This window comes from Dama dama, chromosome 18 (assembly GCF_033118175.1).
Source record: "Dama dama isolate Ldn47 chromosome 18, ASM3311817v1, whole genome shotgun sequence".
Lineage (NCBI taxonomy): Eukaryota > Metazoa > Chordata > Mammalia > Artiodactyla > Cervidae > Dama > Dama dama.
In genome coordinates, this window is record NC_083698.1 from 59,948,387 (window position 1) to 59,972,226 (window position 23,840).

The 23,840-nt window shown below is 41.0% G+C and overlaps 1 protein-coding gene across 5 annotated transcripts in view; it reads right to left on the reverse strand.

Annotated features, from left to right (window-relative positions):
- The window catches only part of BMPER (BMP binding endothelial regulator), a 249,470-nt gene that overhangs the window by 151,188 nt on the left and 74,442 nt on the right, over positions 1–23,840 (reverse strand). The window lies entirely within an intron of this gene.

The following is a 23,840-nucleotide window of genomic DNA, read 5'->3' on the forward strand; positions in this document are numbered from 1 at the left end:
GGAATGGCTACCACTCCAATATCCTTGTCTGGAGAATTCCATGCACAGAGGAGCCTGCCAGGCTACAGATCATGGGGTCGCAAAGAGTCAGACACAACTGAGCAACTAACGCACAAACATGCACATCTAATATACAGTCTATCTTCAAATCTCCCCAGTTTCTCTAATAAAATCTTTAATAGTATTTTTTTTAATCTAGAATCCAGTCCATGATCATGTATTACATTTAGTTGTCATGTCTCTCTCATCTACTTTAATCTAGAGCAGTTGTCCAAACTTCCTTTTTCCTTTGAAACCCTGCAATTTTTAAGAATCTAGACCAAAACTAAATATGAATTTCTCCAATACTTCATCACGATAAGATTCAGGTTAAACATTTTGGGGTAGAGTACTACACAGGTGATGTTTCAACTGTTACTTAATATGGCAGGTTTGTTTCTTTAGAATAGTGATGTTATTTCTCTATTTTTTGTGCAAACGTGGAAAGATGGAATACCAAAATTCTGTTCATCAAAAATTCATTTGCATCCATAATTTCTCAAAAATATCACAGAACAGCAGTCCCTAAACATCGCTCAAAAGACCCTGATGCTGGGAAAGATTGAAAGCGGGAGGAGAAGGGGACGACAGAGGATGAGATGGTTGGATGACATCACTGACTCAATGGACATGAGTTTGAGTAAATTCCGAGAGTTGGTGATGGACAGGGAGGCCTGGCATGCTGCAGTCCATGGGGTCACAAAGAGTTGGACACGACTGAGCAATTGAACTGAACAAAGGGTCAGCTCTCAGTTCAAAAACAGATAAGCAATATGAAATCCATATTGGTACATGCACCAAAATTCATTATTTGGTCTACACAAATCTCTGGGGATTTCCTAACTGTTAGCTCTTTTCATTTAATAGATATGAGTATCCATTAATTTCAAGCATAGTAGTCCGAGGTCCAGTGCTCTAGTGAGGCAATGTGTGTGTCCTCAGTCGTTCAGTCATATCCAGCTCTTTGTAACCCCATGACTGTAGCCTGCCAGGCTCCTCTGTCTATGGAATTTTCCAGGCAAGAATACTGGACTGAATTGCCATTTCCTTCTCTAGGGAATCTTCCCGACCCAGGATCAAACCTGCATCTCTTGTGTCTCCTGCATTGGCAGGCAGATTCTTTACTTCTAGAGCCATTAGCACCACTGGCAGTGAGATAGTGGTGAGCCCTCTCCTTATCCCATTGTTTAAAATCACTGTCCACACCATCCCCAACACTTTTTTCCCCTTCTCTGATTTGGTTTTTCATCCGTAGCACTTGTCACCTGCTATCATACATCTTTCACTTATTTCTCCTAGTTGTCACCTACCTCCCCCACTGGAATGTAAGCCTCATGAGGGTGGGAATTTTATCTTTCTAGTTCATTGTTGTTGTATTCCCAACCAGGGTCAGAGTTCTAATGGCTATGCAGTAAAAATCGTTAACACATGAATAAGTGAATGGATACTTGCAATGAAAAGTACCAGAGTCACAAGGGCCCTAGGAACTGGAGATATTTGAGTCACACAGTTTCCTTTCAAATGCAGTTTGATCAAACTGTCCCCAAATTTCCTTTATGCCTTCATTTCTCCCACCTGGGTGCTCAACATGTGAGTGTTATGAGACATGCAGGTTTGTTACAGAAAAGTATTACAAATGGGCCGTTTAGTAGACCAGAAAAATGAACAAAATGATTAACCAATTAGTGACAGACACATACAAAACTCCTACAGATCCTGGCTGTAAAGCTCTGGATAGGAAACCCTCCACTAGAAAATTTGATGGCTCAGTGGGATAAGAATCCGCCTGCAATGCAGGAGACACAGGAGACATGGGTTCAATCCCTGGGTCAGGAAGGTCCCCTAGAGAAAGAAATGTCAACCCACTCCAGTATTCTTGCCTGAAAAATCCCATGGACAGAGGAGGCTGATGGACTACAGCCCATGGGATCACAGACTCGCACACAGCTAAGCAACTGAGCACACATATACCACCTCATTTCCAACAATGGTTACCTTTGAAGTTCTGAGGAAGTGGGAAAAACCAAAATGATTCTTGGAAGAAGGAAATACAGGAAAAGTGGGGGAAGAAAAATGACTGGAGGACAAAATGGGTTCTCTGTGGCCTCCATCCCCTATACCAATCATATTTTTTCATCACCTCAGAGTCCCAGGTTTATGTGTAGTTCAACAGCAGCCTTTAAAACACATTTGGCTTTGTTCAATGAGGATTGTGGACAGGTCAGGAGCTAAATAGTCTGCAGACTGAATATCATCTTCTCATCTTGCTTGCAAAGTCTGGAATGAAGGTCCCAGAAAGAAACGCTCTTTGAGAGAAAGGGGAAACTGATTTCAGGCAAACAAAATCCTTTCTCTGAAGGAACTCAGAAGTTCTTGTCAAACTACACCTTTTGCAAATGCTGGAACGGCATAAACCCAGTAAGCACAGTAAAATCTTTTTCACATTAATGAAAATTTAGAAGTACAAAATTATTACATTAAAAAAAATGAGGCTCAAGAACAAATCTTCCTATATATGATTCTCTTTTATGGGGAGAAGACATACCTTGTTAAAGTTTTAGGTTGTTGGTTTTAATCCAAAACTATCTCATCAAACTTTAACCACAAGACCTTCCTAACTTAGAATTCTAAATTCTCATTCACCAGAAAATCCGAGTACATGAAACCCACTGTCAACCCAGGCAGGTAACCCAAGGTCAAAAAGAGACTCACATTCTCGAAACTTAGTGATTAGCCATTCTCTTCTCCAGAGGATCTTTCCGACCCAGGGATCAAACCCCGGTCTCCTGTGTTGCAGGCAGATTTTTTACTGTCTAAGCCATCAGGGAAGGTGTTTGACTCTTAAGCTGCTGACAAAGATTTTATTTTCTCTCTGGGAACATGTAAAAGAATGGTGAGAGGTTGCTCTATTGCTAGAAAGAATGACTTAGGGTGAAATATATTTACAATCATTGCCAATGTTATGTTCAGGGCCTGCGAGCAGGCGGACAGAGGGGAAAGAGATGTTGAGAACTCCTTGCTAACCTCCACATTACAAGTCTCAAAGTCCTGAGAGAGACCCTCTGACACCAGAGACTTCCCTCCTGCTGAGGCCTTCAAAACTTTGTCTTCTTGGAGAGAAAACAAGTAAGACAAAAGAAAGTTGTTTGGCTTCTAAATTAGACTGGCCTTTCCTCCGAAGAGCTGGGCAGCTGCTGCACCAGACTCCAGCGTCTGCCAGGCCCTCAGCAGCCAGAGGATCACATCACACCGTTTGGCTGCACAAGCCCATGGTTAGCCCTGCTCCCCATGTGGACCTGGCCAAGAACAACAACCCTTTTTACCATTCCACTTTGACCCTGTGCACATGTTCATGATGTTCACAAGGACTCTGCTAAAACTCAGTGGGAGAGGTCTGCTGGAAGGCTTTGTGGGTTTGTAAAGACAGACGAGGTAATCCAACCTGCCCCCATTAAATATTCAAGTTGAGAGTTACCAAATTTTGAGAATTCCTAAATATCTACTTCCAAAGAAGGAAAAGCATTCAAGGACTAGTGGATCTGAATCTGTTCTGACATTCCCACAAGTCACCACTGAAAAGTGATCAGTGCTTGTGTTTGAGGGCACTGACCAGACTCCCACCGGGGTTTAGCTGACCTAGACAATAGCACAGGGGCTCATTACAGGGTCTCCTAAACCAGAAGAAAGCTAATACATAAACGATTTGATCATGCTTCCCAAATAAGCAAGATAATTCCATTAATCTTGGGCAGGGTAGTAGTCAGCACTTTCACAGATGTTAATCAACAGTTAGAATTCTGACTTCTTAGAAATATCAGACGCCTCAAATTATTCACTCATTCATCCATTCAGCAAATATTTGTTGAGTGCCTACTATGTTTAGTTCAGTTCAGTTCAGTTCAGTTCAGTCACTCAGTCATGTCAGACTCTTTGCGACCCCATGGACTGCAGCACACCAGGCTTCCCTGTCTATCACCAACTCCTGGAGCTTACTCAAACGGTGATGCCATCCAACCATCTCATCCTGTGTCGTCCCCTACTCCTCCTGCCTTCAATCTTTCCCACCATCAGGGTCTTTTCCAAGGAGTCAGTTCTTTGCATCAGGTGGCCAAATTATTGGAGTTTCAGCTTCAGCCTCAGTCCTTCCAATGAATATTCAGGACTGATTTCCTTTAGGATTGATTGGTTTGATCTCCTTGCAGTCCAAAGAACTCTCAAGAGTCTCCTCCAATACCACAGTTCAAAAGCATCAATTCTTCAGCATTCAGCTTTCTTTATGGTCCAGCTCTCACACCCACACATGACTACTGGAAAAACCATAGCTTTGACTAGACGGACTTTTGTTGGCAAAGTAATGTCTCTTTTTTAATACGCTGTCTAGGTTGGTCATAGCTTTTCTTCCAAGGAGCAAGTGTCTTTCAATTTCATGGCTGCAGTCACCATCTGCAATGATTTTGGAGCCTAAGAAAATAAAGCCTACAATGTACTAAGCTCCATCTTAGGTGGTGGAGATATAGCAGTGAACAAAATATAGTCCCTGCCCTAATGAAGCTTATATTCTATGAGGGCAGGGAGAAGGTAGAAAAGAGAAAGAAGGGGAAAAAAACAAGTATATCAGATGGCAACACAAAAGAAAAAAAATTTTAAAGGGGGTTGGTTTGAGAAGGAGTGTCAGGTGAAAAAGGAAGCTGGTAGCAAAAGAGTGTCCCCATTTTAGATAACATTGATTGGTTACAAAAGATCTCACTAATAGGTGACATTTGGGCAAAATCTTGAAGGAGCTGAAAGAGCCAAATGTAGGCACCTGGGGAAGAATATTCCATGCAAAGCATTGTACAAATACAAAAGTCCTTAAGTGAGCATGTGCCTGGCACATTCAAGGAATTGCAAGGAGTCCAGTGTGTCTGGAAACATTGGTGTAAGGGAAAGTCTTGGAAGAAAAGGTTGGGAGACAGCTGTCACTTTCACTTCAAAAAGAAGAGATGCCATTGGAGGATTCAGAGCACACAGAAGCAAGCTCTTAGAAAGATTCCTCTGACTGGTAATTAAAGTCTTCACTTTCATCCTTCTTTCTTGGCACAATATCAACCAGGCAGACCACACACAGAATGTCTAATGGCATGTGGTGGTAGTATAACAGGAGGGAAGGTCCTGTGAGTGTGAATATGGGACCTGCTCCCTCCTGATCATGCAGCATTTACTAGACCTACAATATCCAAAATGGTAGCCATTAGTCACATGGGATATTGAATAACTGAAATGTGGTTAATCAGAAACAAGGAGTGCTATAAGTATGAAATACACATCAAAAGTTGAAGGCTTAGTATGAGAAAATAAAAAAGGATGTAACATGTCCCAATAATATTTTTATAATGCTTATATGTTGAAATGTTAACATTTTTTATACAATGGGTTAAATATAGACTCTTGAGAATCCCTTGGATAGCAAGGAGATTAAACCAGTAAATCCTAAAGGAATCCTGAATATTCATTGGAAGGACTGATGCTGAAGCTGAAGCTCCAATACAATACTGGCTATCAGCTGCAAAGAGCTGACTCAATGGAAAAGACCCTGATGCTGGGAAAGATTGCAGGCAGGAGGAGAAGCAGGCAATAGAGCATTAAATGGTTGGGTGGCATCATCAACTCAGTGGACATGAGCCTGAGCAAATGTTGGGAGACAGTGAAGGGCAGGGAAGCATGGCATGCTGCAGTTCATGGAGTCACAAACAGTTGGACACAGCCGAGAGAGTGAACAACAAAATATAGAATTCACTTTATCTGCTTTTACTTCTTTTAATGTGACTAGTAGAAGATGAAAATTTTTGCATTTTTTATGTTTTGCATATGTGACTCCAATTACATTACATTTCCCTTGGACAGAACAGAGTTAGAGTGTTACTAGAACAGTGCTTAGACTTTCCCATCATAAAGAAGTAACAGATAAAGGGTAGCAGCTCCTTAAGTGATGAGAAAGAATGACTGCAAAATACTGTCTCCCAATGGACAAAAAGAAAGGCTCTGGGATTTGAAGACAAAGAGGCAGCTTCTTCATGTAGCCTAGTGTGTGAATGCCAATAATCAGACACCAAGGAACTACCTGTTAGGTTTCTTCTCAAAAAAACAATCCAGGAAACTCCAGTTTAAATTGTTTAGGTTTGATATATAAGTGTATATCCTAAATGCAAACAGGTTACCATTGAAAGGACTATAACTAAAAATTACTCAGCCCTGCAGGAAAGAGAGGCATCTACTAAGTGCTAGTTACTAGAGTAGGCACTTTGTACATATCAGCCAAAGAAATCCTCAAAACCTGGAATTTCTTTAACTTAAAAAAAAAAACCAAAAACTGGGGCTGAGGAGTTTTGATTCCAAAGTTTGAAAGTTTCTCTGAAATCTTCTATTTCATTTCTACAGGAAGCTGTATCCTTTTTGTTTTGCATTAAACTCTTCAAGCATAGAACAGCTTTGTAGGTCTTGTTTTCTATAGCAACCATATTAGAGATAGAGGAAGAAAACATAAGGTTCCTGAGCATTTTTTGCCATGAAGTAGTTCCTCATTTTATGAATGAAGAATGTGAGTTCTAATGTATTCACTGTGGGCGGGGCAGAACTAAATTAAATCCTTTCCCCACGAATTCCAAAAACCATGTCCTTCCAACAGGGCCCACTGGCCAGGGCCCAGGCGTAATATACAGAATCCACAGGTTGGCCCCTGACTGTGAACACTCTCGTCATGGCCACCCCATCCCATGGCAAACTCAGGCCTCTTCTGTACCAACATTTGGACAACACCTGGAATGGGGAAGCAGCACAGTTAACATGGAGGAAGAAGCAGACCCTCACATCTGCACAGGCCTCGGGGAACAAATGCTGCCAAGAAGGCCAGGGGAAGTGCTTTCCTTGGAGAACCTCAAAATTCTTCCAGAAAACCATCAATTTCCTACTGCCTGGTTTTCCACTGATGTGGAGGCATGTCAACCTACTGGAATGCCTTTCCATCTTTGAGCTTTGAATCTAAGATTGTATAGTAATTGCAGACACACTAAGCCTGACCCATCCAGCAATATAAGCGAGGAACCCTACAGCCAGAGTTCTCCTGGCTCTCACTGCCAGCCAATCTTACTGTGATACCCTTGCCTTCAGATGAAAAAGAAGAGCTTCCTCTGTCTCTAATTACTGCTCTACAAACAAAACCTGCAAGTCCATTCTAGGAGTGAAGAACTTCACGTGATCCAAAATGGATGAGTCTCTTGCTCCTCATTCTAGACATTTTGGAAGCATCAGAAATGTCTTAATATTTCAGAGAAGCATTATGATCAAAGAGTCAGAAATAGCTTGTCTTTTTTAGTTTTTTTTTTCCCCCTTTTTGGGGCTTCCCAGGTGGTGCAGTGGTAAAGAATACACGTGCCAAACCAGGATACACAAGAGATGAGAGTTCGTCCCTGGGCCAGAAGATCCCCTGGAGTAGGAAATGGCAACCCACTCCAGTATTCTTGCCTGGGAAATCCCATGGACAGAGATGCCTGGTGGGCTACAGTTCATGGGGTCGCAAAGAGTCGGACATGACTGAGCATACATGTGGTGGCAATAGCTAGAATAACAGGTAAAGACTTTTTTGCATTTTTAACATGATTTATAATATTAATGATTTGCAAATGTGCATGAGTGTTCATTTGTCAAAAGTCATACATATGTATGCCAAAGAGCAAATTCCACTGTATATTAATTAAAATTTCATTTTTTAAAAAAGTAAATTTTAAAATGTGGTGATGATCTATTATTATATTAGAAAAAAATAATTTTTATTAACTGGTATTTTGAGTCTGTCCAATAATTTTCTGCCTGGGAAAATAAAAAACTTTTCTGAGTTGGGTAATCAGGGAATTATAGAACTGGGAAGGCTCTAAGAATTCTTCCTTTTACTTATGGGGAAACTGAGTCTCAAAGAGGTTAACGGGAAGGTTCCAGGCCACACAACAGGCCGGTGACAGAAGCAGAGCAGGACCCCATGTCCCTTCACACTCAGACCAGACGCCTTTTGCCCACAAAAATTCCCTCTAAGGGACACACATCTGCATGTTTAAGACTACTCAAAACGATATAGTAGTAAAAGCAAAACTTCTAAAAATACCAAAAACTTCATTACACTTTTCCTAGTGGTTGGTCAAATGATTTTACTTAATGATAGAAGTTTAGGGTCAGCATCCAGTGTGATTATATGTGAAACCTTGCTTCGATATAGGAACATTTTTGTGTTGGAAAAAACCCTCTTGCAGCCTGATGTTTTTCTGGCGTGTGTTCCTTCACTTAGCAGGCTGGATTATTAAAGACAGCTGTGTCCATTGTTTATGAATATTATGGATGCTGAAAACCTAATAACAAAACCAAAAATTCTCAAGAGTCCCCTCCCTCTCCTTTTCCTGAACTTGAAACTGAAAAGAAACATATTTCCCACCAATGTCAAGACCAGTCACTCCTGTCATCTACCAATCACATTCCTCAAGTCAGATCAGTGAGAAAAAAGTACTGTAGCATCAAACAGCTCCACAACAAAAATCTGAAAGTATATGAAAAGTTTATTTTGTCAAATCAAGGCATAAAAAAATTAAGATATGGATCAGTACTAATGACATGGTGAGGGTAATTTTTCATACTCATTTTGAAATTAAAATGTTACTTCTATTATTGAATTTCAATGCTTAAACTATGAGCCCAGGATACTCCTTTATAATGGTGGTGGTTTAGTCACTAAGTTGTGTCTGACTCTTGCGATTCCAAGGATTGTAGCCTGACAGTCTCCTCTATCCATGGGATTCTCCAGACGAGGGTACTGGACTGGGTTGCCATTTCCTTCACCAGAGGATCTTCCCAACCCAGGAATCAAACCCTGGTTTCCTGCACTGCAGGCAGATTCTTTACCAATTGAGCTATGAGGGAAGCCCTGCTGACTTGTCCTTCATAATAAGTAACCGCTTTTATTGATGTTTGACTATATTATAGATTTAATCTGACCAAAAATGAAACTGGTGCTTTTTCTCCCCACTAAACAGAATGTCACTGACAAACTACGGGCTTTTCTTTTTATTCACTGTGAATATAGGAGTTTTTTTCTTTTGTTTAACTCCAGCAATATTCAGAAGCTTTCCAAAGTCCTCACACAGAACATGCAGAACATCATATTGTTAACCACAATCATATTATCTCATTCTGCTATGTGTATCATGGAGAACAGAAGAAAGGCACTAGAGCAAAAAATAAGCACAAAGAATTATGTAACAGATGTGTCTGACCCTGGATATAATGTCAGGTTGTTTTGTACATTTCATGGTAAAGATTTACTCTACTCCTGGAAGCCTATGCCCTTTCCAAAGAGTGAAGTCCACTCAATAGACATTTCCAGCTGGCTCTTCTAAACCACAGCTAGAGAACTTAGGTGGGCTTAGAAGGGATGATTCATGGCTATAACTCAGTGTAGGCTCAGAGGTGGGCTTTAGAAGACAATGTCTGATGTGTGCACCCCCATCCTCCCCTGTGTATTTGTGGTCCAGTATTCTCCCATCTTCAGGAGAACCGTGTGGCCTGGGATATAAATACAGTGCTGCTTACACTGAACAAGTGGTACCATTTAAAATTCCACTTTAAGGGAATGGTGGTAATTGAAGCCATTCACAGGACCACAAAAGCACTGCCACCCTCCAAATTGAACATTTGAATGACATTTAAGAGGTGCCAAAACGTGTAACCAATTCATTCAAAAGATATTCGTGAATATCTAGCAGTACAGAACTCTGTGATGATTATTTGAGGAGAGGCCAAGCTAGCAATGAAAATGAATTTTGCTACTTTACTAAATAAAACAGGCTGCCATGCTGAGATACTGATGAGAATGGAAAAGGGTCAGCTTAAGGAGGACCAGGAAATGACAGGGAAAACAGAAGCATGAGCAACGGAAGAATGAAGGGAGATGAGGGTTGGGGGGAGGGCTATGAAGCAGAAACAAGGAAAGAGACAAAGAGAGTAGGAGACCCACAGATAGCAATTTCTTAAAAGATCGAGAAGAAATAATGAAGAAAATGACCCCAAAAAGTTCTGGAAATATTCTAAGGTACTGTGACACTAACATTTTATTCTATTTTACTGGCAAAATAGAATATTTCTTTTAGTTTCATTAATGAATGTCTCCTTTCTCTTCCTCCCACCCCATGGGAAGATACGTGCTCAAACTTGCCATCATTCCATGAGGCCCTGAGCAGTCAGAGCTCACCCCACCCTCAAACCCAGCCACTTCAAACAGTGCTCTGAAGTCTCCTCACCAGTTTCTTTAAATGCTTTAGGATGGAGTCCCTTCCTCTCCAGACTTATTATATATCCTTCAGGTTACCATGATCATTGAAAGAAAAAAGTGTTAATATATTTTAATGGTTCTAGGAATACATATAACATTTTTTTCTTTTTCTTTTTTATTTTTTAAAATATGAATGTATGATAACACTTACAGGAGACTTGGAAAATATAGAACAAGGCTACATATAGTTCCACTATATATTATAATTATTTTTAAGTAGATAAATTAAAGTTTTTAGTTGGAGTTTCAATACCAAACTCTCAAAAATTAATAGAATGAATATACAGTGATATAGAAGGATATAGTAGACCTGAAAAGCACTGTGAATATTGATAGTATTGCCTTCAAAATAGAAATAAAGACCCAGGTAAGAAGGTAGAAAGTTCTAGATCATACAACTCATTTTTAAGAACATGGATACTCAAATCAGAGAGTGAAAGACTAGTCATTTAGCCAAGTATTTACTGTTTCCTATGTGCAAGACATTGTACTCTAAGATGGGAGGTACATAATGCCTGGCCACAAGAAACTGAACATCTAAAACACAGAAGGAGGAGAAGCAGGAAAGATGGAATGAAGCCAGATGAGATGGGAGCCAGAGCCCTAGTGGAAGATCAGGTCTGAAAGCAGAAGGGACCCTTCTCACTGAGCCAAGAGAGAAAGAGCAGCTTGAGAAGACAGAGAGATGGGAGGCTCCAGAGCCACAGGCAAGGGAAGAGACACTGGAGAAACTCAAAGAATAACTTCCCTTCAGTGTGGGTGCAGGTCCAAGTCACTCTCACAATGAAGTCAGAGATGGGAAAAGAGAAGCCTAAGCTAAGAGAAGCCTAAGGAAAAGTCTTGGACAAATTAAATTGGGGACCTGACAACACTGACTCACTTTTTTCTTGGTTAATATATTTGGATCAAGATTTAAGGGGAAAAGACTGGAAGAAGACACAGGATTTCAGCAAAATCTAACATTATCCAACATGCAATATACACACTAAGATAAAACTACACATCCAGCATTTTTTCAGTGTTTTTAAAAACACATCTTAATATAAACAGCAGAAGATTACCATCCTTCACACACACATAAACTTCGGTAGAACTTTAACCACTCAACAGAAAAATGAGAAAAACACACAATTTACAGAAAAAATGCAATCGGCCAATAAACATATGAAAGATGCTCAGTTTCAAGAGTCAAATGTTAATGAAATCAAGATGCTCAGCTGGAAAAATAGCTTTGGTAAGGAAAATATACACCCAGGTACTGTTGACTGGAGTGGAAATTAGGACATCTAACAACACTCACCAGAGAAGGCAATGGCAACCCACTCTAGTACTCTTGTCTGGAAAATCCATGGACAGAGGAGCCTTGTAGGCTGCAGCCCATGGGGTCGCTAGGAGTCAGACACGACTGAGCGACTTCACTTTCACTTTTCACTTTCATGCATTGGAGAAGGAAAAGGCAACCCACTCCAGTGTTCTTGCCTGGAGAATCCCAGGGGCGGGGGAGCCTGGTGGGCTGCCGTCTATGGGGTCTCACAGAGTCAGACACGACTGAAGTGACTTAGCAGCAGCAGCAGCAGCAGCAACACTCACATGCACATCTTAAAATGTATTCTTGATCCACTAATTAAACTTCTATGAGGTTAGTTTAAGGAGAGATTAGTTTTCAAAGATGTTTGTTACATTATTCATAATAGTGAAAACTGAAAACAATGTTAATTTTTAATTCCAGAAAAAATGATTAAATAAATCATAGTATTCTGACAAACTACCTGTCAATGGATTTGATTTTGTAGGGTAAGTCACTCCAATGTGCACACCAGGAACACATTTCCCCCTCAATTTGTGCTTTTTCCTTTAGGAGATAAGCTAATTCTGTTGGGGGACCCTGTTAGGGAGGGGAGTTGTTGTTGGACTGTACATGAGCTGGAACTGGTTCACTGGGGAACTAGTTCTTGTGGGGATAAGCCTATCCTAGTTGGAATTAGTTCTTTGGTTTGTAGAGTAAGTTTGGAAGTTGGGAACCAATCTGTTGGTGTATCAATGCTGCAATTTTTTTTGTGTAATTTTTTATATTGGAATTTGTATACATCTTTTGTGTTGTGGTGTGGTCATACTTTTAAAAATGGGAAGTATTCTATCTATAAACAGGAACCACTCCACCTGTCTCGAAGGAGAGCCTTTTTGGGCATATATTGGATAAAGGGGAAAATTTAATCATGAGCCTAAGACTATGCTATTGTAAGAGGGTGTGGACCCAACACATATTAGGATCAGAAGAGCAATGGCCCCTGAATGGCTCACTCAGCTATTATGCCATCTCACAGTTAGAAGTGTTTCGCAAAAGAGCAGGGAAAAGAGATGAGATACCATACGTAGAAACACTTATGCTATTGCATCAGGAGAAAAAAGAGTCAGAGGACTACGACCTTATGGTGTGGAGGTCTAAGAGAAAACCCAAGGGGGTACCTAGACAAAAGAGCTTAAACAAAATTCAGGAGATAAAACAAAAACCAACTGAGGATCCATCAGGGTTTTTAGAAAGGATTTATCAAGTTTATAGAAGCTACACAAATACAGACCCCGAGGCCCCTGAGAATGTAAGGATGATAAATATGAACTTCATCAGGCAAAGCACTCTAGAAATTAAAAAATTACAAAAATTAGATGGTGTGTTCGAAACGAATTCTTCTCAATTAGTAGATGCTGTTTTTAAAGTTCAACAGCAGGGAACAATGCCAGAAGCAAGGAGATCCAAAACAGAATACAGCTGCTCTGGTAACAGTATTGAACGTGAGTAACCTAAAGCAGGGCTCCCAGATGGCTCAGTGGCAAAGAGGCTGCCACTAATGTAGAGATGCGATTTCAGTCCGTGGGTCAGGAAGATCCACTGGAGAAGGAAATGGTGACTTACCCCAATATTCTTGCCTGGAAAATCCCATGGACAGAGGAGCCTGGCAGTCTATAGTCTATGGGGTTACAAAGAGTCAGACATGACTGAGCAACTGAGCACATACTGATGAAATGTTATGCAGCTATGAAAATTATTTTACATGACTTTTTAATGAAATAGAGATATGTTCATAATATAAAGTTAAATGAAAATAACCAGGATGCAAAACATAGAATGTGATCTAGTTATATAACTCTATGAAAATATAGAGAAAAAAAGTTGGAAGGAAATACGTCAAATCACATTATCTGGTTTTCTTGAGTTGTACAATTACTTCTACTTTTCAATATATCTAGACTTTTTATAATATTTTATGTTTGGCATATATTATCATATATAATATTATCTTTTACATGGGACACACAAAAAAATGTTACAGTATGGTTTGATTTGAGTTTAATAAGTATGCCCAAGTCAATAGATTGAGTTACCTGGAAAGAAAAAGCGAAATCCCCTTCATCTCTGAACACTCAATACCTAATACAGGATCTAACACAAAGCAGGCACTCAATCTTTGTTAAATTATTAAATGACTGGCTGGCTATAGAGACAAGAGATGGATGAAAAGATAGAAGAAAAAATGAAGGACTAGTTGGAAAGTTCTTCAGTCTTTAGTAAAATCAGTATTTTTCCCGGGACTTTTCAGACATGAAAGGCGTTCATTGTGTGACACATCTTGAAAGAATAAAAGAAAGAGGAAAAAATTACAAGGAATGATGCTTACAAAGATATAATGGGATGAGGTTTAATCAATGGAGCTTGTTTTTCTGTGTGCGTGCTAAGTCGCTTCAATCGTGTCTGACTCTTTTATGACCCCATGGACTGTAGCCCTGCAGGCTTTTCTGTCCATGGGATTCTCCAGGCAAGAATACTGGAGGGAGTTGTCAAGCTCTCCTCCAGGGGATCTTCCTGACCCAGGGACTGAATCTGTATCTCTTACATCTCTTGCCCTGGCAGGTGGGTTCTTTACCACTAGTGCCACCTGGCCATCTGAGCCACCAAAGAAAGAGAAAAAGTGAAAGCGTTAATCACTATCATGTCCAACTCTTTGCAACCTCATGGACTATAACCCCCAGGCTCCTCTCTCCTTGGAATTCTCCAGGCAAGAACACTGGAGTGGGTTGCCATTCCCTTCTCTAGAGGATTTTCCCAACTCAGGGATAGAACCTGGGTCTCCTGCACTGCAGGCAGATTCTTTGCCATCTGAGTTACACGTTTTTCTCCCAAATATCAATACCCATTCTGAAAGTCACTTAAGTTTCCAAATGCATCTTCTTCTTACATGGATAAGGTTATCCAAAATTGATGATTAAACTCCGTCAGTAACTATTACAAGGAATAGATAGGACCTATCTGTTTAAAATAGATAAACATTTATTTCTATCATCTTTGGAAGCAGAGGCACTGAGCATGGCTCTATCCCAGCAACAATCACATTCTCTTTGTGTATTCATAATTTCTTGGCAAACAGATACACCATAGATCACACTGTCTCCATTCTCCAACTGATGTGAGGGTAGCAGATCCATGTTCTTCATTCACTCTGCCATCATTGTGACAGACTTAGGCTGAACGCCCAAGGCTGAAATCTGGTATGAGTTTAAACTTGCTGAGACTTGTGAACTTCAGAGAAAGGAGGTGTAATTCACATTTGTATTGTGTTAATATCTCTTGCACCAAAATTAAGATTTTTTGTAGATGCTCACATCACCATTATTTCTCCCTTGAAATATCTGGTTGCTCTTCATTCCATAGATTCAGATGGCATGTCCCACTTTCAAATGTCTACAAAAACCCATACACTTGGTATCTCAGAATGACACGGGTTTGTTGGGGGAGGGGGGGATGGGGGAGGTGGTAGATGAGATAGAAATAACATGTGACTATAATCACATAGTTCAGGATTTCAATTCTTATTAACTTTTTGACCTTAGGCAAGCGATTAAGCTTCTCAAATCTCAATTTCTTCACCAAAAAAATGGGGCTAATGCCCCCGAGATATATAGGACTATCTTGAAAGTGAAAATTAAAGCACTATATGTATCTGGCACAGAGTATACACTCGGTAAGAGTAGCTATTAGTACCAGTAATTCCTCTATAAATAAATAATTTGCTCATCTCTTTCAAACTGTGTGTTTTCCTATAATTGATCAGGTGTCACACAAGAAATTTCCTTTCTAACTATTTACCCTATTAGGCTCATTTTTCAGATGGTGGCTCCCTATGTAGAAAAATAATTTTACAAGAAGCTTCAACTATAAAGTATATAAAGAAATAAACATAAGGAATCTTAGAAACCACAAAAAATTAAGACATGTATGGGGATTAAAATTCAAGTGTTGGCCTGAAAATACATGAGACAGGGCTGAAATAGGATTTAAAATATACAACAGTTATTACAATCTTTTTAACATATAAAAAATTGAGCCTCCTGTTGCTTTCAGGAACTTACTGAAAGTATTAGCAACACAGATAACTCAACCAGGCTCATGAACTCTTTAGGACAAGCCATGAAGCTTAACTCATAGTTTCCACCAATATGTATATCATGATACAGTATATCATGAAAATTGCCCAATCCAACTCAAGTCCTTATGTTAAAAAACTCACCTCAATCCTGCCTCCCCCACCCCCAAAGAACCTCACAAATATCCTATCTTTGTCCCCTTCCTTCTAAAATAATATTTTAAGGCTCTGTCAAGGTAATCATTGATAACCACAGTAAGCAATATCCTTAGCTCTGCCTTACTTTGGTATTATTTTCAGTAAGCAAGAATTTGACACCCCTATAACAATAGCTGTACATTCATGTAGTCACCCTGAAGAGAATGGCATTAAATAGACCTTCTAATAGAAGGTTGATAGAGAAACCACAATTGCTCAGACTCATCCTAACATAAAACCCCAAGATTCAGGACCTCATGGTCTAGCCAAAAGCAGGCAGAGTACCAGCCACTTTACTAAGCAAATTGAGGCCCCTTTTAGTGGCCAAGTGCTATCCAGTCCTTAAAGAAAAGCCTTTTCTTTTTTAAATTGACTGTTCAAAGCCAGGATCTTTTTGTCCTCAGAGTGATGGTACAACCACAATGCAATATGGAACACTGCAGCAATTACATCGACATTTCAAACTAGTTTTGAAAACTACTCTGAGGGTTTTTGGCCCACACTGCTTAGAGAAACTGCCCACATTGATCTAATTCACTCAATAATTGCTCAATTCTCCAATTTATTGCCCAAATGTAGCCAAATTTCTCCCCATGGGCAGGGAAGACATAACGACAGCCTATCACTAAAATGTGCTAAATTGCACATATTACCAAGAGTAAGGCAGAGTCCATGTGAGAGGACTCAGGCATCGAGGGCCCCAAGTTCCCATGTCAGGGGAGCAGTGCCGTGGCTGAGAAAAAGTAACTTGGATTGCCATGGCATCATGTGACCAGGAAAATGACAAGCTACCCCACTGCGTCCTATTACAGGGAAGTACAATCTGAAGCTGGACAGACTGGAGCGGGGAGAGGTCAGACACTTCTCCCCATATTTCAGGGCAAAGTCAGCTCTGAGGGTGGAGAATTATGCTTTCCTTTCCAAACTCTGCCACAGCGAGTGGCCCCAGCCACTGGCCAGTGCTTCCTGCCACTACATCTTTCCAGTGCCATGAGTACTGGAAATCGTTGAGGCTCAAGCAACACTTTTCAAGCAAGACATCCTTAGGGAAGTCATCCACATTCCATACAAAGCAATTTATAATAAGTACTACAGCGGCTGCAAATACATCCATCTTCCTTTCAGAAATGGAAAAGACAAAGTGTGTAGCAGAATATGAAATAGCAGAGAGAAGAAAGAGGCAGTAGGGAAAGAAATAGAAATCAAAGTCAACATTCATTTATTCCTGAATGCAACAATTAGTACGAATATCCATTATGCACCAAGCACTGAAGACACAAGAGTTACCATTGGATCAGGAAGATCCGCAGAAGGGAATGGCTCCCCACTCCAGTATTCTTGCCTGGAGAATTCCATGGACGGAGGAACCTGGTGGGCTACAGTCCATGGGGTTGCAAAGAGTTCGACATGACTGAACACTTAACCCGCAAAGAGTTAAATAAAATCATTACACACAAAAATATCTAATTAGGAATCCTTTTAAATGTTTAGGAAGTAAAGTATGGGCTGCTCTACAGGGTTTAGCAATAGTACCCGATCTAGTCTTGGGAGTCACACGAGCTTCTGGAAAGAAGGAATGTTTGAGCTTCCAAGAGCAGGATGAGTGGTGTTAACTAGGCATGGGGTATCAAAACATGGAGCAAAGTGGAGAGAAGAAAGAAAAAGCAGCCCAGGGAAAGACCAAGAGCTGTTAGACCAGAGCTCCTCAAACTTTATTTGGAAAATGAATTTTCTGGAAATCTTGCCAAACTGTAGATTTCAATTCTGGACCTGGGGTAGGGCCCAAACTTCTGCGTTTCCAGCAAGCTCTCAGGTGAGGCCAATACGGCTGGTCAGATGCACAAAACTTTGTGTAGCGAGGATCTGGAGGATCTGCCCAGACGCCAGAGCAGAGGGAACGAGGAAGGATCAATGATGAGGCCAGAAAGCCTGGCAGAAGTTGGACCATGCCAGGCTGTGCAGAGCATCTTAAGGAATCTGGTCTAAGAGGAATGGGAACCACGAAGATCTTCATTTCCTTTGTTCTCTCCAAATAACCTTGCTGGGAGTTTCATTTTCCCTGGGAGACAGCACTTTGCAGTATCTAAAGTACAAGTGAGAGCAAAGGTGTTTATGGACTCCAGGGCTTCTAAGAGCTAATAAAGTACAGCTCCTTCATCACAGACAGGCCATTAACAAGCCATGTTTATTAGTAAAAATCCTCAGAACTTAATACACCTTTGTCAGCAAAAGTAATTGATCTTGGCCTGTTAATTTGGCTGGTTTTGCAGACTGAGGACTTGCCACTTTTTTTAGAGCGTCTTACAGCTCGGTGGGCTTCCCTACCTTCAGTAAGTGATTTCCAAGAACATAGAGCCCATAGGGTTCTTAAAATAGTTTGGTAAAACAGAATACAAACACCTCTCGTTGGCACCCTGGACTTTAGCCTTACGTGCCTGAAGACATCAGGTTTTCCAGAAATATCTGTACCAACTGCCACCAACCTGAACATTTGACTGAACAAAGGCACAGTGAACTGCTTACCATTCAGTTTGTTGTTGTTGCTTAGTTGCTCAGTTGTGTCCAACTCTTTGCGACCCCATGGACTGTAGCCCACCAGGCTCCTCTGTCCTTGGGATTTCCTAGGCAAGAATATTGGAGTGGGTTGCTATTTCCTCCTCCACGGCATCTTCCCATCCCAAGGATCGAACCTGCATCTCCTGCATTGCAGGAGGATTCTTTACTGCTGAGCCAGGATGGAAGCTCTTGTTCAGTTAGGCAGGTCAGAAAAACTCAAGCTCAGATGAATGTTCAATATACTTTATAAAGTACTCTTTGCTTCTGTCTTAGGAAAGAATCATCTTCTTTCATTTTTAAAATGAACACAGGACTCACTCTCACTGAACACACACCATGAGGAATGCACTCTGCTATGACTCAGACAACACTAAGGAACAGCTCAAGGAACTCAAGGGTCCACTGGCCTGATAAGTACCATCTCTCTAGAGAAGTAACTCTTGGCTCTGTCATTTATGTATAGTGGGAACATGGGGATGACGCAGTTTCACAAGTGACTGTGAAGCACTGCATTTTCTACATGAATCATAATGCTATTCACACCAAAAAATGTGAGACACTCTGCTTCTGAAATGGGTAAGAGCGAGAGGTTGTGAAATCCTCTCCAGATATCGTCAAACATTAGCATGTTCTCAGCTGTCTGGAATGCTGTGTATACTGTCCTGACCTGAAGCAAGGATGAGAAACCATGTGTAAGGCATTTGCTCCATTACCCAAGAAATCCATCTCAGTCAGATGGAGTGTCTTTCTGGTGGTCTGCTTCTGTCACCACATCCTAAAAACATGGGAAGACAGATTTTCACAAATTTGGAGAATGTAACGAAGGGGGCTGGACGTAAAATACAATTTTCATGGTGTATATATTTACTTGAAGAGCTGGCAATTCATCCATCAGAGATGGGTAATATACACTAGAGATGTTTTACACATTATGGGGTGTGCTCCAAAGCAAACAGTAACCTAATGAGACTAGGATATTTATCTAACAATAGCTATTCTCTCAGGAGGTTTAGACAGTAAAGAATCTGCCAGCAATGCGGGAGATTCGGGTATGATCCCTGGATTGGGAAGATCCTCTGGAGAAGGGAATGGCAACCTACTCCAATATTCTTGCCTGGAGAATCCCATGGACAGAGGAGCAGCCTGGTGGGCTACAGTCCATGGGGTGGCAAAGAGTCAGACACGACTGAGTGACTAAAACACACACACACACACACACACGTTCTCTCAGGCAAGAAGGAGCTGGCCAGCTTTAAAGGGCAGAACTGTCGCAGTTTGGAAGGAAAGAGATTACTGGTTCAGTGTACACCATTACAAGATAGCAATATGAAAGCAGGTGAAGAGTGCTAGCCAGCATCACTGAGCACCCATACGGCTCAGCTCAGAGGTCAGCAAGATGAGCATCAGAAAACACACCTCCCTCCCTGATGGAGGACACGGCCTAACACAGAACAGGAAAATGCTCTGGTGATCATGCTACAATGGGGCAAGGGCCTCACCTGTGTGTGTGTGCATGTGTGCTGTGTGTGCATGTGTCTGCACACGAGGGAAGGAGGGAGGGACAGACGGCAGGTAAGCCAGCCAGGGAGAGCCCTGAGCCTCAGGAATACAAATGAGAAAACAGTTTCTGCTTCTGCCTAGAGGGATGGAGTGGTCAGGGAGTTTCCATGGGTGATGATAAACAACTTTGAAAGGCCAAGCACTGACCAGGTGAAGAAGGAAAAGAAAGGGATTCCAAACAGGGGTGGAGACATGAGCAAAGAATAAGGAAGTAATGGGTTTAGGGAAAAAACTCATAATCCAGGGACTGATGGCATGTGCATGTACCCATATGCATACATATTCACAGATACAAAAACAGCAATGTCTGTGCTTGTTTTCATACATCCATGTACCTGTGTACACACACGTATATGTTGTAGCCAACTGCTGTGGCCCTATCCACCCCTTTGCACCCACACACCTGAGTGCACACACCAGACGTCAGCTGCCTGCACCAGTATTCTTTCTCTTAGAGGTCATTTTGCCACCTGAGAGGCAGCTCAAAAGGGTACCCAATCAACTCCCTCACTGGAGCAGACAGGAGGTGGTGCAAACATAACTCACCTCTCTCACTGTCGGGCAGGAAATTCTGAGGCATGACTTCCTTTGGCTTCCCAAGTCTGCCAGCAGGGGCGAACTCTGAACAGTGATCCACACTTGGTCACATATGCTCAGCTAGTTGCCTCCCCCTTCTTATCTCATCTCTGCTCTCCTCTGCCAGTATCCTCCATCTCCCATGAGACTCCCTACACCCCAACCTTTGCTGCAGGATCTGTTTCTGGGGGAATCCAGAGTTAGACATGTAAATGTGTGTCTGCATTTATATTTATAGGCATGCTTATATAGATGTGGATATGTGTGTGTGGAGAGATACACCCATAGATACAGACATTTATGCATGCAAATATATATGCACACAAATACCACATATATACCCAAATGCATCGATGTGTTTCTGTCTATTTATAGTACCATTGTTTTCCTTTTTACCAAAGCATAGCAGATAATCATACACAGTCTTCTTTTTAAACTGGGGGATCTGCAGCCTCCAGGGGCATACCCTCCCTGTAACCTCCTCAGTGGACCACCCAGCCTCGCACAGGTCCTGTCCAAAGCCCTTGTCCAGTTTCACCCCTTACTCCCCACACTGTCCACAGCAAGGTGTCCAAGCCCATAGCCAGGCAGAACCTTCACACTCTGAGTCTCATGGGGCCAGGGCCAGGCTGCACATTTGCAATATTGCCTTCTAAAGCAAACATCTGTCCAGTTGCCAGTCTCAGGACAGGGCCATCTGCTGCCAAGACATTGCCTCTCTTTCTCTCTCTCTTATTTTTTTTTTTAGCATACTACATCAAAAGATAGCAAAATAAAAGCATATCAAAAACCAAATTACTTTCATAACAAGCTGCAAAAAAGAAAGCTTATGCCTCAAACTTTTGTATTCACAAAAAGAAAAACTGCTCTTTTGACTCTACCTATACCCAAGCCACCGTTCTTGCCTGGAGAATCCCAGGGACGGAGGAGCCTGGTGGGCTGCCGTCCATGGGGTCTCACAGAGTCGGACACGACTGAAGCAACTTAGCAGCAGCAGCATACCCAAGCCAACTCATAAATGTCCTGTCCCCAAGCAAGAGCTCCATCTCCTCTTCTCCTTCCCTTATTAACTCACAGGCTGACACCAGGGACAGTCAATGCCATTAGCTGTCCCTTATGTGCCAAGGGTGGTAACATGGAGAACTAGAAAAAATATAGGATTAGGAATACAGAAACATAGGAGATTAGAATATATAGGGATATAGAAAATGATATAGAATATAGATCTGGAGGAACTCATCAGAAGGAAAGCCTGGGCAAGCAACTACTTCTTTGGATTTTTTCTTTCTTCAACTCAAAATAAAAGCAGTACTTAAAGGGCCTGAATTTGGCCCTCCGGTGTATTTCATTGACCATGCAGTGTCTTTATAAACACACAAAGTCTGAAGACCTTGAGTGCATGCGTATATGACCCTTTACATATAATCTCTAAACTCAATTCCATTCCCAATATCGGATAACTTTGTGTGACTGTCATTGGTGAAACTGTGGGAGCCTCCCATCCTCCCTGCCACCTTCTAAATTTTCTCCCCAAGGAGACTCAGTTGCCTAAACTTGGCCCACCTTTATGGAAACAATAATTCATTTAGATTTAAAGTTTCCTACTGAAGTTTGCTTTGTTTTTCCTCAATCTACCCAAAAGAATGAGATGAAAATAATTTTTTTAATTATCGGAAAACTTTACAACTACCAGTGTGGAAGAAATAAAATTGTGAAATGGGCAGTATTTAGTGGCAAATAGAAATTATTAAAAGAAAAAAAGAGCTATTTAGTCATAATTATCAAGAAAGGAAAAACATGGAAGTTGAGTCTGAATATGCAAAATCGTGTTCATCTTCATTAATTAGCTACTTCTGTGTTTTTATATATTCTTATAAGGTATTTTCTATACCTTATATTACATATTTATATTTACACATACATGGTATATAATGTACATATACCTTATATTACATATTTATTTTTACATCTATATCTATATCTACATCTGTATCTATCTATAGGTATAGATATAAATATCTATCTATCTATAGATATAAATACTATATATCTATAGGTATAGATATAAATATCCTGTGTCTCCTTCCTTCTCTCTCCTTCCTGTCCTTCTTCCCCTTGCAAAAACTATAACCCTTGGTCATGCTTACTTTAATCTGGACTCTCTAAGTTGTATGTGCATGTGTGCTATAGAAGGAGGAAATATTTTGGAAAAGACATGTAGAGAAATGACAAATACTATGATTTATGATGATCCACATATGATTCTGCTTTGGTGAAGTTAGGATGCTGAAGTTCCCCATGTATTGTTTTTTTTTTTAATATTCTGAGATGAGTACTGTGTGTTCTTTACTGCAAAAGATTAAAAGCTTAAAAAATTTATGGTTGTACTAACTCCCTACTGTAAATAACTTGGAGCAGCTGATTAAAACTAGAGTCCCCATCATCATCAATACCACCACCATCATTGGTGAATTTCCTCCAATTTTAAAATACATTAATAAAAAATATCCCTTTAAAACTATAACACATGTTATATGTTTTTCATTCCTAAGCACTATGAAGATATCCTTAGTCTGTGAATTACAAATCAACAGTGCTTAAAAAGGCAAGTCTATGGCTTTGTCTCACTAATCCCTTCTCTGCCCTGAATCCACGGTTTAGGGGTCATTTCCTCCTGTCCATTCTCCTCAGTATAATTGACCAATCCTCAAAGCAGCTTCTCTCCAAAGCAAGCTACATTTATCTCCATCTGCTTCCCATTTGACCTCACTAAAGAACTCAACAGCTGCCTAAGCAAGAAGTTTCTCTGGCCCAAAGAATGGAGAATGGCCCAAAGAAGGCAGGTGATGGAAAATCAACCCCTCTCCCTCACTCTTTAGACCAGTGGTTCTCGATCAGGAGTGATCATGTTCTCCAGGACACATGTGGCAATGTCTGCAGACACTGTTGCTGGTCACAACTGAGAGGGTGAGTGCTCCTAAAATCCAATGGGTAGAGACCAAGGATCCTGCTAAACATCCTACGAGGCACAGGACAGCTGCTACCTGTGAACTACCCAGCCCAGAATATTAACACTGCCAAGGCTGAGATACCCACCTTAGAGTGCTGAGCTTTTTCCTTGGTTCCACATCAGGAGGGAGAGGAGA